We start from the raw sequence: 13,548 nt of genomic DNA, 5'->3' as shown, positions 1-13,548 counted from the left end.
GGGCTGAGCAGTGCACACAGATATGGTATGTGACTGAGTCACTGTGTATCGTTTTTTTTCAGGCAGAGAACGGATTATATTAAATAAAACTGCACTGTCTGGTGGTCACTGTGGTCAGTCACTACTAAACTCTGCACTCTCTACAGTACTCCTAAGCTCCAGTAAATCAAGTGTCTCTGTTTAAAATCAATCTCACTCTCTCTCTTCTAATCTAAATGGAGAGGACGCCAGCCACGTCCTCTCCCTATGAATCTCAATGCACGTGTGAAAATGGCGGCGACGCGCGGCTCCTTATATAGAATCCGAGTCTCGCGATAGAATCCGAGCCTCGCGAGAATCCGACAGCGTCATGATGACGTTCGGGCGCGCTCGGGTTAACCGAGCAAGGCGGGAAGATCCGAGTCGCTCGGACCCGTGAAAAAAAACATGAAGTTCGGGCGGGTTCGGATTCCGAGGAACCGAACCCGCTCATCTCTAGACTGTATACCAGGGCATGGGAACTGCAATGTACAGATGGAGGCATGATCATCTTGGCTTCTTTGCTGCGCCTAGGCACACCATGGTTTATTAGCATAAGCCCTTCATCTATTGTTCTCAGCTGCAATACAATACAGAGAGAACAATACATCAGGGGATTAAGTCATTACAGCAGGGGATTAAGTCCGACTGCCCTGGCTCAGTTTATCCTATTAAAGGCCAAGATAACGATGGCTCCATCTGTATATTGGAGTAAGCAAACTGTACTGAACTGTAATTTATACTGGGGTATGCAACTGTACTGTATACCAGGGCATGGGAACTGCAATGTATACTGGAGTATGCAGTACTGTACTGTTTACTGGGGTATGCAACTGTACTGTATACTGGGGTATGTAAACTGTACTGTATACTGGGGTATGAAAACTGTACTGTATACTGGAGTGTGCAACTGTGCTGTATACCGGGGCATGGTAATTGTAATGTATAATGGGGTATGCAACTGTACTGTATACCGGGGCATGGGAACTGTAATGTATACTGGAGTATGCAACTGTACTGTATACCGGGGTATGGGAACTGTAATTATACTGGAGTATGCAACTGTACTATATACCGGGGCATGGGAACTGTAATGTATACTGGAGTATGCAACTGCACTATATACCGGGGCATGGGAACTGTAATGTATACTGGGGTACGCAACTGTACTGCATACCGGGGCATGGGAACTGTAATGCATACTGGGATATGCAACTGTACTGTATACCGGGACATGGGAACTGTAATGTATACTGGAGTATGAACTGTACTGTATACCGGGACATGGGAACTGTAATGTATACTGGAGTATGAACTGTACTGTATACCGGGACATGGGAACTGTAATGTATACTGGAGTATGCAACTGTACTGTATTCCGGGGCATGGGAACTGTAATGTATATTGGGGTATGCAACTGTATTGTATACCGGGGCATGAGAACTGTAATGTATACTGGAGTATGCAACTGTACTGTATACCGGGACATGGGAACTGTAATGTATACTGGGGTATGCAAGTGTACTTTATACCAGGGTATGGGAACTGTAATGTATACTGGAGTATGCATGTGTACTTTATACCAGGGTATGGGAACTGTAATGTATACTGGGGTATGGAAGTGTACTTTATACCAGGGTATGGGAACTGTAATATATACTGGAGTATGCAAGTGTACTTTACACCAGGGTATGGGAACTGTAATGTATACTGGAGTACGCAACTGTACTGTATACCGGTGCATGGGAACTGTAATGCATACTGGGATATGCAACTGTACTGTATACCGGGGCATGGGAACTGTAATGTATACTGGGGTATGCTACTGTACTTTATACCGGGGCATGGGAACTGTAATGCATACTGGGATATGCAACTGTACTGTATACCGGGGCATGAGAACTGTAATGTATACTGGAGTATGCAACTGTACTGTATACCGGGGCATGAGAACTGTAATGTATACTGGAGTATGCAACTGTACTGTATACCGGGGCATGGGAACTGTAATGTATACTGGAGTATGCAACTGTACTGTATACCGGTGCATGGGAACTGTAATGCATACTGGGATATGCAACTGTACTGTATACCGGGGCATGGGAACTGTAATGTATACTGGGGTATGCTACTGTACTTTATACCGGGGCATGGGAACTGTAATGCATACTGGGATATGCAACTGTACTGTATACCGGGGCATGAGAACTGTAATGTATACTGGAGTATGCAACTGTACTGTATACCGGGGCATGAGAACTGTAATGTATACTGGAGTATGCAACTGTACTGTATACCGGGGCATGGGAACTGTAATGTATACTGGAGTATGCAACTGTACTGTATACCGGGTCATGGGAACTGTAATGTATACTGGGGTATGCAACTGTACTGTATATCGGGGCATGGGAACTGTAATGTATACTGGGGTATGCAAGTGTACTTTATACCAGGGTATGGGAACTGTAATGTATACTGGAGTATGCAGGTGCACTTTATACCAGGGTATGGGAACTGTAATGTATACTGGGGTATGCAAGTGTACTTTATACCAGGGTATGGGAACTGTAATGTATACTGGAGTATGCAAGTGTACTTTACACCAGGGTATGGGAACTGTAATGTATACTGGGGTATGCAAGTGTACTTTATACCAGGGTATGGGAACTGTAATGTATACTGGAGTATGCAAGTGTACTTTATACCAGGGTATGGGAACTGTAATGTATACTGGAGTACGCAACTGTACTGTATACCGGGGCATGGGAACTGTAATGCATACTGGGATATGCAACTGTACTGTATACCGGGGCATGGGAACAGTAATGCATACTGGGATATGCAACTGTACTGTATACCGGGGCATGGGAACTGTAATGTATACTGGAGTATGCAACTGTACTGTATACCGGGGCATGGGAACTGTAATGTATACTGGAGTATGCAACTGTACTGTATACCGGGGCATGGGAACTGTAATGTATACTGGAGTATGCGACTGTACTGTATACCAGGGCATGGGAACTGTAATGTATACTGGAGTATGCAACTGTACTGTATACGAGGGCATAGGAACTGTAATGTATACTGGGGTATGCAACTGTATTGTATTGTGATCCATGGCATGGGAACTGTCATTTATACTGGGTTATGCAACTGTACTGTATACCGGGCATGGGAACTGTAATGTATACTAGAGTATGCAACTGTACTGTATACCAGGGCATGGGAACTGTCATTTATACTCGGGTATGCAACTGTACTGTATACCAGGGCATGGGAACTGCAATGTATACTGGAGTATGCAGTACTGTACTGTATACTGGGGTATGCAACTGTACTGTATACTGGGGTATGTAAACTGTACTGTATACTGGGGTATGTAAACTCTACTATATACTGGAGTGTGCAACTGTGCTGTATACCAGGGCATGGGAACTGCAATGTATACTGGAGTATGCAAACTGTACTGTATACTGGGGCATGTAAACTGTACTGTATACTGGGGTATGCAACTGTGCTGTATACCGGGGCATGGTAATTGTAATGTATACTGGGGTATGCAACTGTACTGTATACCGGGGCAAGGTAACTGTAATGTATACTGGGGTATGCAATTGTACTGTATACCGGGGCATAGGAACTGTGATGTATACTCGGGTATGCAACTGTACTGTATACCGGGGCATGGGAATTGTAATGTATACTGGAGTATGCAACTGTATTGTATTACGGGGTATGCAACTGTGCTGCATACCGGGGCATGGGAATTGTAATGTATACTGGAATATGCAACTGTATTGTATATCGGGGCATGGGAACTGTAATGGTTACTGGGGTATGCAACTAGACTGTATACCAGGGCATGGGAACTGCAATGTACAGATGGAGGCATGATCATCTTGGCTTCTTTGCTGCGCCTAGGCACACCATGGTTTATTAGCATAAGCCCTTCATCTATTGTTCTCAGCTGCAATACAATACAGAGAGAACAATACATCAGGGGATTAAGTCATTACAGCAGGGGATTAAGTCCGACTGCCCTGGCTCAGTTTATCCTATTAAAGGCCAAGATAACGATGGCTCCATCTGTATATTGGAGTAAGCAAACTGTACTATATACTGGGGTATGTAAACTGTACTGTATACGGGAGCATGGGAAATGCAATGTATACTGGAGTATGCAAACTGTACTGTATACCGGGGTATGCAAACTGTACTGTATACCGGGGCATGTACTGTATACTGGGGCATGGAAACTGTAATCTATACTGTAGTGTATACTGGGGAAGATCTGCATTCATTTTATAGCACACAATGGTCCCTCACTTGTGGCCAACTACGTGCAGCTGTGAATCAGGCCAGTCAGTGAGTCTAAACAATATAATAGAAGAGGTTGTAAGAAATGAAGTGTACTGCAAGAGAGCCTGGGCCCAAATTCTACATTGGCATTCAGGGCATAGTTGCCTACCCTCCCGCATCCCGCGGGAGACTCCCGATTCACGCTGGAGTCTCCTGCTGCCCCGCAAACCTTAACCCAAACCCCGGATTCCTCACTGCCCCGCTGGCTATCCAAGCTGCACATGCACGACGGGTCAGGACCTGCAGCCATGAAGAAGCAGACGAGGAGCGACCACCCCCACTAACGTTGATTCTATTTTGGGGTGGGAGAAGGGACCTTCTGACGTATCTAGGGGAGGAGACACGTCACCAGGGGGAGGAGCTACGGGCGAACAGGGTACCCGAAAAGTACGCTCGCCACGCTTCGGGCTCGGTGGCTCGCTCCGCTTCGCTCGCCACCTGATTACTAAAGGTAATAGTTGGTGGCGTGGATAGTACAGGAACTATCCCGCTGGCATAGCTCCTCCCCCTTGTGTCGTGGCTCCTCGCCCAGACGGAAAAGGTCCCTTAGCCCACTTGATTCTAGCATCTACCCTCAAGAAAGGGGCTGAAAATACTGCTATGGGCGAAGGGGTGAGCCAGAGACATGGAGAGGTTTTCACTCAGTCATCATTATACCCTGCTGCAATGCTAGCTGGATGTTCCTCCTTTCTATCGATCTACGCACACGTATCACCTCACTATACTATGTGATGTCAGTATGCACTATGTAGCCGTGTTGTGTAATGTAGGTACGATGTCGGTGTGTAGCCCTGCCGTGTAATGTAGCTGTGATGTTGGTGTGTAGCCCTGCCGTGTAATGTAGCTGTGATGTCGGTGTGTAGCCCTGCCGTGTAATGTAGCTGTGATGTCGGTGTGTAGCCCTGCCGTGTAATGTAACTGTGATGTCGGTGTGTAGCCCTGCCGTGTAATGTAGCTGTGATGTCGGTGTGTAGCCCTGCCATGTAATGTAGCTGTGATGTCGGTGTGTAGCCCTGCCGTGTAATGTAGCTGTGATGTCGGTGTGTAGCCCTGCCGTGTAATGTAGCTGTGATGTTGGTGTGTAGCCCTGCCGTGTAATGTAGATGTGATGTTAGTGTGTAGCCCTGCCATGTAATGTAGATGTGATGTTAGTGCGTAGCTCTGCCGTGTAATGTAGATGTGATATTAGTGCGTAGCCCTGCCGTGTAATGTAGCTGTGATGTCGGTGTGTAGCCCTGCCGTGTAATGTAGCTGTGATGTCGGTGTGTAGCCCTGCCATGTAATGTAGCTGTGATGTCGGTGTGTAGCCCTGCCGTGTAATGTAGATGTGATGTTAGTGCGTAGCTCTGCCGTGTAATGTAGCTGTGATGTCGGTGTGTAGCCCTGCCGTGTAATGTAGATGTGATGTTAGTGTGTAGCCCTGCCGTGTAATGTAGATGTGATGTTAGTGCGTAGCTCTGCCTTGTAATGTAGATGTGATGTTAGTGCGTAGCTCTGCCGTGTAATGTAGATGTGATGTTAGTGCGTAGCTCTGCCGTGTAATGTAGCTGTGATGTCGGTGTGTAGCCCTGCCGTGTAATGTAGATGTGATGTTAGTGCGTAGCTCTGCCGTGTAATGTAGCTGTGATGTCGGTGTGTAGCCCTGCCGTGTAATGTAGATGTGATGTTAGTGCGTAGCTCTGCCGTGTAATGTAGCTGTGATGTCGGTGTGTAGCCCTGCCGTGTAATGTAGATGTGATGTTAGTGTGTAGCCCTGCCGTGTAATGTAGATGTGATGTTAGTGCGTAGCTCTGCCGTGTAATGTAGATGTGATGTTAGTGTGTAGCCCTGCCGTGTAATGTAGATGTGATGTTAGTGCGTAGCTCTGCCGTGTAATGTAGCTGTGATGTCGGTGTGTAGCCCTGCCGTGTAATGTAGATGTGATGTTAGTGCGTAGCTCTGCCGTGTAATGTAGCTGTGATGTCGGTGTGTAGCCCTGCCGTGTAATGTAGATGTGATGTTAGTACGTAGCCCTGCCGTGTAATGTAGCTGTGATGTCGGTGTGTAGCCCTGCCGTGTAATGTAGCTGTGATGTTGGTGTGTAGCCCTGCCGTGTAATGTAGCTGTGATGTCGGTGTGTAGCCCTGCCGTGTAATGTAGCTGTGATGTTGGTGTGTAGCCCTGCCGTGTAATGTAGCTGTGATGTTGGTGTGTAGCCCTGCCGTGTAATGTAGCTGTGATGTTGGTGTGTAGCCCTGCCGTGTAATGTAGCTGTGATGTCGGTGTGTAGCCCTGCCGTGTAATGTAGCTGTGATGTTGGTGTGTAGCCCTGCCGTGTAATGTAGCTGTGATGTCGGTGTGTAGCCCTGCCGTGTAATGTAGCTGTGATGTCGGTGTGTAGCCCTGCCGTGTAATGTAGCTGTGATGTCGGTGTGTAGCCCTGCCGTGTAATGTAGCTGTGATGTCGGTGTGTAGTCCTGCCGTGTAATGTAGCTGTGATGTTGGTGTGTAGCCCTGCCGTGTAATGTAGCTGTGATGTCGGTGTGTAGTCCTGCCGTGTAATGTAGCTGTGATGTCGGTGTGTAGCCCTGCCGTGTAATGTAGCTGTGATGTCGGTGTGTAGCCCTGCCGTGTAATGTAGCTGTGATGTCGGTGTGTAGCCCTGCCGTGTAATGTAGCTGTGATGTTGGTGTGTAGCCCTGCCGTGTAATGTAGCTGTGATGTCGGTGTGTAGCCCTGCCGTGTAATGTAGCTGTGATGTCGGTGTGTAGTCCTGCCGTGTAATGTAGCTGTGATGTCGGTGTGTAGCCCTGCCGTGTAATGTAGCTGTGATGTTGGTGTGTAGCCCTGCCGTGTAATGTAGCTGTGATGTCGGTGTGTAGCCCTGCCATGTAATGTAGATGTGATGTTAGTACGTAGCCCTGCCGTGTAATGTAGCTGTGATGTCGGTGTGTAGCCCTGCCGTGTAATGTAGATGTGATGTCGGTGTGTAGCCCTGCCGTGTAATGTAGCTGTGATGTCGGTGTGTAGTCCTGCCGTGTAATGTAGCTGTGATGTCGGTGTGTAGCCCTGCCGTGTAATGTAGCTGTGATGTCGGTGTGTAGCCCTGCCGTGTAATGTAGCTGTGATGTCGGTGTGTAGTCCTGCCGCGTAATGTAGCTGTGATGTCGGTGTGTAGCCCTGCCGTGTAATGTAGCTGTGATGTCGGTGTGTAGTCCTGCCGTGTAATGTAGCTGTGATGTCGGTGTGTATCCCTGCCGTGTAATGTAGCTGTGATGTTGGTGTGTAGCCCTGCCATATAATGTAGCTGTGATGTCGGTGTGTAGCCCTGCCGTGTAATGTAGCTGTGATGTCGGTGTGTAGCCCTGCCGTGTAATGTAGCTGTGATGTCGGTGTGTAGCCCTGCCGTGTAATGTAGCTGTGATGTTGGTGTGTAGCCCTGCCGTGTAATGTAGCTGTGATGTTGGTGTGTAGCCCTGCCATGTAATGTAGCTGTGATGTCGGTGTGTAGCCCTGCCGTGTAATGTAGCTGTGATGTCGGTGTGCAGCCCTGCCGTGTAATGTAGCTGTGATGTTGGTGTGTAGCCCTGCTGTGTAATGTAGCTGTGATGTCGGTGTGTAGCCCTGCCGTGTAATGTAGCTGTGATGTTGGTGTGTAGTCCTGCCGTGTAATGTAGCTGTGATGTCGGTGTGTAGCCCTGCCATGTAATGTAGATGTGATGTTAGTACGTAGCCCTGCCGTGTAATGTAGCTGTGATGTCGGTGTGTAGCCCTGCCGTGTAATGTAGCTGTGATGTCGGTGTGTAGTCCTGCCGTGTAATGTAGCTGTGATGTCGGTGTGTAGCCCTGCCGTGTAATGTAGATGTGATGTTAGTGCGTAGCCCTGCCGTGTAATGTAGCTGTGATGTTAGTGTGTAGCCCTGCCGTGTAATGTAGCTGTGATGTTGGTGTGTAGCCCTGCCGTGTAATGTAGCTGTGATGTCGGTGTGTAGCCCTGCCGTGTAATGTAGCTGTGATGTCGGTGTGTAGCCCTGCCGTGTAATGTAGCTGTGATGTCGGTGTGTAGCCCTGCCGTGTAATGTAGATGTGATGTTGGTGTGTAGCCCTGCCGTGTAATGTAGCTGTGATGTTAGTGTGTAGCCCTGCCGTGTAATGTAGCTGTGATGTTAGTGTGTAGCCCTGCCGTGTAATGTAGCTGTGATGTCGGTGTGTAGCCCTGCCATGTAATGTAGCTGTGATGTCGGTGTGTAGTCCTGCCGTGTAATGTAGCTGTGATGTCGGTGTGTAGCCCTGCCGTGTAATGTAGCTGTGATGTCGGTGTGTAGTCCTGCCATGTAATGTAGCTGTGATGTCGGTGTGTAGCCCTGCCGTGTAATGTAGCTGTGATGTCGGTGTGTAGTCCTGCCATGTAATGTAGCTGTGATGTCGGTGTGTAGCCCTGCCGTGTAATGTAGCTGTGATGTCGGTGTGTAGTCAGTATTGCGCTTTGTACGTTGGGTTTCATCTGCCACTGCAGGACACACCCCTGAGTGACAATAGATACGCCCATAGGTGGAGCTATACTATACACGCCCCTTTGGCAGAATGTGACATGCCCCCTCAACGGGGCGCCGCGCAGATCTCCCTGAAACCACTTTTGAAAAGTAGGCAAGTATGATTCAGGGACCTTTTGGCTACACCTACAGCATACCTCCCAACTGTGCCAGTTTTTGTGGGACAGTCCCCTTTGTTGGGGACTTTTCCCGCTGTCCCGCCCACGGGCCGCAGTGACATACAATGTACAGTATACAGGTTTTAAATGAGTGATCAGGTGCGCGTATCAGATGCATAATTTAATATATTCAACAATGCTGAATAAGATGTGTTCAAGCAATTGTTGATGGAAACATTTATTTTCAAATTGACAAGGGATTCACAACAGGCAGCATGGATGGTGTAATGGTTAGCATTGCTGCCTCACAGTACTGAGGTCATGGATTTGATTCCCACCCCGGCTATATCTGTGTGGAGTTTGTATGTTCTAACTATGCTTGTGTGGGTTTCCTCTGGGTGCTCTGGTTTCCTCCCACAATCCAACTGGCTCCCGACAAAAAATGAACCCTAGTGTACACACATGTGCTTAGGGCAGACTAGATGGGCCGAGTGGTTCTTATATGCTGTCATATTCTATTAATATGTAACAGGGTAGATAGAAGGATGTTTACCCTGACTGCCTAATTCAGGGCCATTGTTGTGCTGTGCACAGATTACATATAATTTGTATTTATTTAAATAATGCAAGGGGTTTTACAGAGAATACTGATTCATTAACATGACTCCCTGCCCCAGTGGAGCTTACAATCTCCATTCCCTATCACACGGAGGCACACTAAGGTTAATTTCATCAGAAACTCATTAACCTAGCAGTATATTTTTGGAGTGAGGGAGGAAACAGGAGTATTCATTGGAAACCCATATAAACTCCACACAGACAGAGCTCTGGTCTGAACCGAGGCAGCAGTGCTAACCATTGTGCAAGCATGTTTTGAAAATGCTTCTGCAACTGTGTCAATAAAGCCGTGACTGATGTGCCTGGTTATTTGGGGGTAATTCAGAGTTGATCTCAGCAGGAATTTTGTTAGCAGTTGGGCAAAACCATGTGCACTGCAGGGGGGGGCAGATGTAACATGTGCAGAGAGAGTTAGATTTGGGTGGGTTATTTTGTTTCTGTGCAGGGTAAATACTGGCTGCTTTATTTTTACACTGCAAATTAGATTGAACACACCCCACCCAAATCTAACTCTGTACATGTTACATCTACCCTCCCTGCAGTACACATAGGGGGTCATTCCGAGTTGTTCGCTCGCTAGCAGTTTTTATCAGCCGTGCAAATGCTATGCCGCCTCCCACTGGGAGTGTATCTTAGCTTAGCAGAAGTGCAAACGAAAAGATCGCACAGCGGCTACAAAAAAAATATTGTGCAGTTTCAGAGTAGCTCCAGACCTACTCAGCGCTTGCGATCACTTCAGACTGTTCAGTTCCTGTTTTGACGTCACAAACACGCCCAGTGTTCGCCCAGCCACGCCTGCGTTTTCCCTGGCACGCCTGCGTTTTTCTGAACACTCCCTGAAAACGGTCAGTTGACACCCAGAAACGCCCACTTCCTGTCAATCACTCTGCGGCCAGCAGTGCGACTAAATAAGCTTCGCTAGACCTTGTGTGAAACTACATCGGCCGTTGTGAAAGTACGTCGCTCGTGCGCATTGCGCCGCATACGCATGCGCAGAAGTTCCGTTTTTTTGTATCATCGCTGCGCAGCGAACAATTTCAGCTACCGATTAACTCTGAATGACCCCCATGTTTTTGCCCAACTGCTAACAAATTTGCTGCTGCGATGAACTCTGAGGGGGTCATTCCGACCCGTTCCCACGCAGCGGTTTATGGCTGCGGTGCGAACAGGTGCGGAATGTGCATGCGCGGCGGACGCTGTGCGCGTCGTTGCCTGGCGACAGGGGTCGCCGGGTTACGTCGCGTCTTGAGATGGAAGCCGTCGCAGAGCGGACCGCAAAGAAGATGGACAGGAAGAAGGCGGACCTGGGCGTCACCGCAGCGCTTCAAGCCGTTTTCGGGGAGTGGATCTGAAAACGCAGGCGTGTCCAGAAGAACGGAGGGCGGATGTCTGACGTCAAAGCCGGCTCCTGCATCGCTGAGATCGTCGCACAGGGTAAGTAGGTATAGGGCTAGTCTACTTGTGCTTGAAATTTTTTTAGCTTAGCAGGGCTGCACAAGCGATCGCAGCCCCGCTAAGCTAAAATACACTCCCCCATAGGCGTGGACTAGTTGATCGCAGCAGCAGCAAAACGTTGCTGGCTGCGAACAGCTTGGAATGACCACCTGAATTAGGCCCTTTGTGAGCTGTGGGAGAAAGACACAGACCAGCTCCACAGAGACAGAGTCCACGGTCCCAATGCTAACCACTGTGCCACCATGTGGCAAATACACAACAGATGAAACCCCAATGGTGTCACAGCACTGTTTTTTCATGAGTCAAAATTTTCCTGACCAAAAGATATAAAAGCACACTCCTGCAGTTCTCCTGATGCCGTCCAGATGAGTTTAACTAACACAACAATAAATAAGGGCGTTCTTATCCTATAGCAAAGAAAATTAAATTAACTAAGATAGATCATTGCGTTACCAGCAATAACAAGTTTAGAATCAAATAGACAAGTTCATCAAAGTCTTTGTGTCCAGCACTACACTATTCAACATATCTGCATAATGACGGCGATAAGGGAGGGAACATAATTAATTTGCACAATGGCTAACAATCAAAAATGTGCATGGTGACTGTATGGGTATAGCCTCCTATGTATAGACAGACAAAGTCATTAGGTCAACCATATACCGTCGACATACATTAAGTCAACACTGACAAAATGTCAACAGGTAAAGAAAGGTTGACATGGCAATGGTTGGCACATATATGGTCAACACAACTTTTTAAAAAAAGTTTGCATTTTTTACATCTTTTTCATACTTTTCCATCCACGTGGACTATGATTGGGAATAGCAACCTGTGCCATACACAGCGGTAGCAGACATTGGGGGTCATTCCGAGTTGATCGCTCGCTAGCAACTTTTTGCAGCGCTGCGATCAGGTTAAATCTCGGCAAAACTGTGCACGGGTACAAAGAGGATTGGTGCTGGGCGATGGATTTAACGAAGGATCCATTCGCACAGCCAATCGCAAGGTGATTGACAGAAAGAGGGCGTTTGTGGGTGGCAACTGACCGTTTTCTGGGAGTGTTTGGGAAAACGCAGGCGTGTCCAAGCATTTGCAGGTGTCTGACGTCAATTCCGGGACCAAAAAGACTGAAGTGATCGCAGCGGCTGAGTAAGTCCAGAGCTACTCAGAAACTGCATAAAACTTTTTTGTGCCGTCGGCTGCAAAAGCGTTCGCACACTTGCAAAGTGATAATACACTCCCCCATAGGCGGCGACAATCTGATCGCAGCGCTGCAAAAAGTTGCTAGCGAGCGATCAACTCGGAATGAGGGCCCTTGGACCCTATTCAGGTTGGATTGCTAATCTTGCTAAAAAGCAGTTGCTGCGATCAAATAGTTGCCGCCCAGAAATAGAGAAAAACGGCCATTGCCAAAATTGCAAATGCGTCACAATGCGCGTTCTGATCACAAAACCATACGCAAATACTGGAATATTGGAACGTTTTTCCATCTGAGCCAGGCAAGGTCGTCCACAATTCAGCATACACAAGAGGCTAGAAGCGGTCATTGCTGAAGTCAGAGATCCACCCGAAAAACGCCTTGCCACGCCTCCGTTTTTTCAAACACACCCACAAAACGTCATGTTTCCACCCCTAAACACTGGCTTCCTGTCAATCAAAATGCGATTGCGTTGAAGCACAGTTGTTCGATAATCGGACGGCATGCGAATCGCAACTTTTGCAATCCAACCTGAATAAGGCCCCTTGCTTGCAGCAGGTTGAGCAAAGTAAGCCATGCAAGGGGATGCGGTGCACTGATTGAGGGTACCCTGTGATCTGATGGCGAAATGACTCCCAAAATATAAAAAAAAAAGTTGTGTCGTGTTTTTTGTTGTTGCGTCGACCATTCCCCATGTCGACATTTAATACATGTCAACATTTAATACATGTCAACATTTTTCTGTGTCGGCCATTTGTCAGTGCCACTCTAATACATGTTGACCTTTTGTCAGTGTCGACATAATGCATGTTCACCATATGGGGTCGACCTAGACATTATAGATCTGGTTCCGGTATGAACAGTCGACAATGTTAAGTTCGACACTCATTAGGTCGACCACTATTGGTTGACATTGGCATGGTCGACATGGACAAATGGTCGGTACATGAAAATGGTCGACACGTGAAAGGTCGACACATTAAATGGTCGACAAAAGGTTTTTTTAATGTCGTTTTTTGCGTAAAGTGACGGGGAACCCCAATTAGTGATCGCTTCGCTCGCCATGCTTCAGGCAAGGTTACCGTTCCCAATCGTAGTCCACGTGGATCGTAAAGTATGAAAAAGTTCCAAAACAGAATTTAAAAAAAAAAACCTCATGTCGACCTTTCATGTGTCGACCATTTTCACGTGTCGACCATTTGTCCATGACGACCATGTCAATGTCGACCAATAGTGGTCGACCTAATGAGTGTCGACCTTAACA

The sequence above is a fragment of the Pseudophryne corroboree genome, chromosome 8 (assembly GCF_028390025.1).
Source record: "Pseudophryne corroboree isolate aPseCor3 chromosome 8, aPseCor3.hap2, whole genome shotgun sequence".
Classification (NCBI taxonomy): Eukaryota; Metazoa; Chordata; class Amphibia; order Anura; family Myobatrachidae; genus Pseudophryne; species Pseudophryne corroboree.
This window is presented reverse-complemented; position numbering follows the sequence as displayed.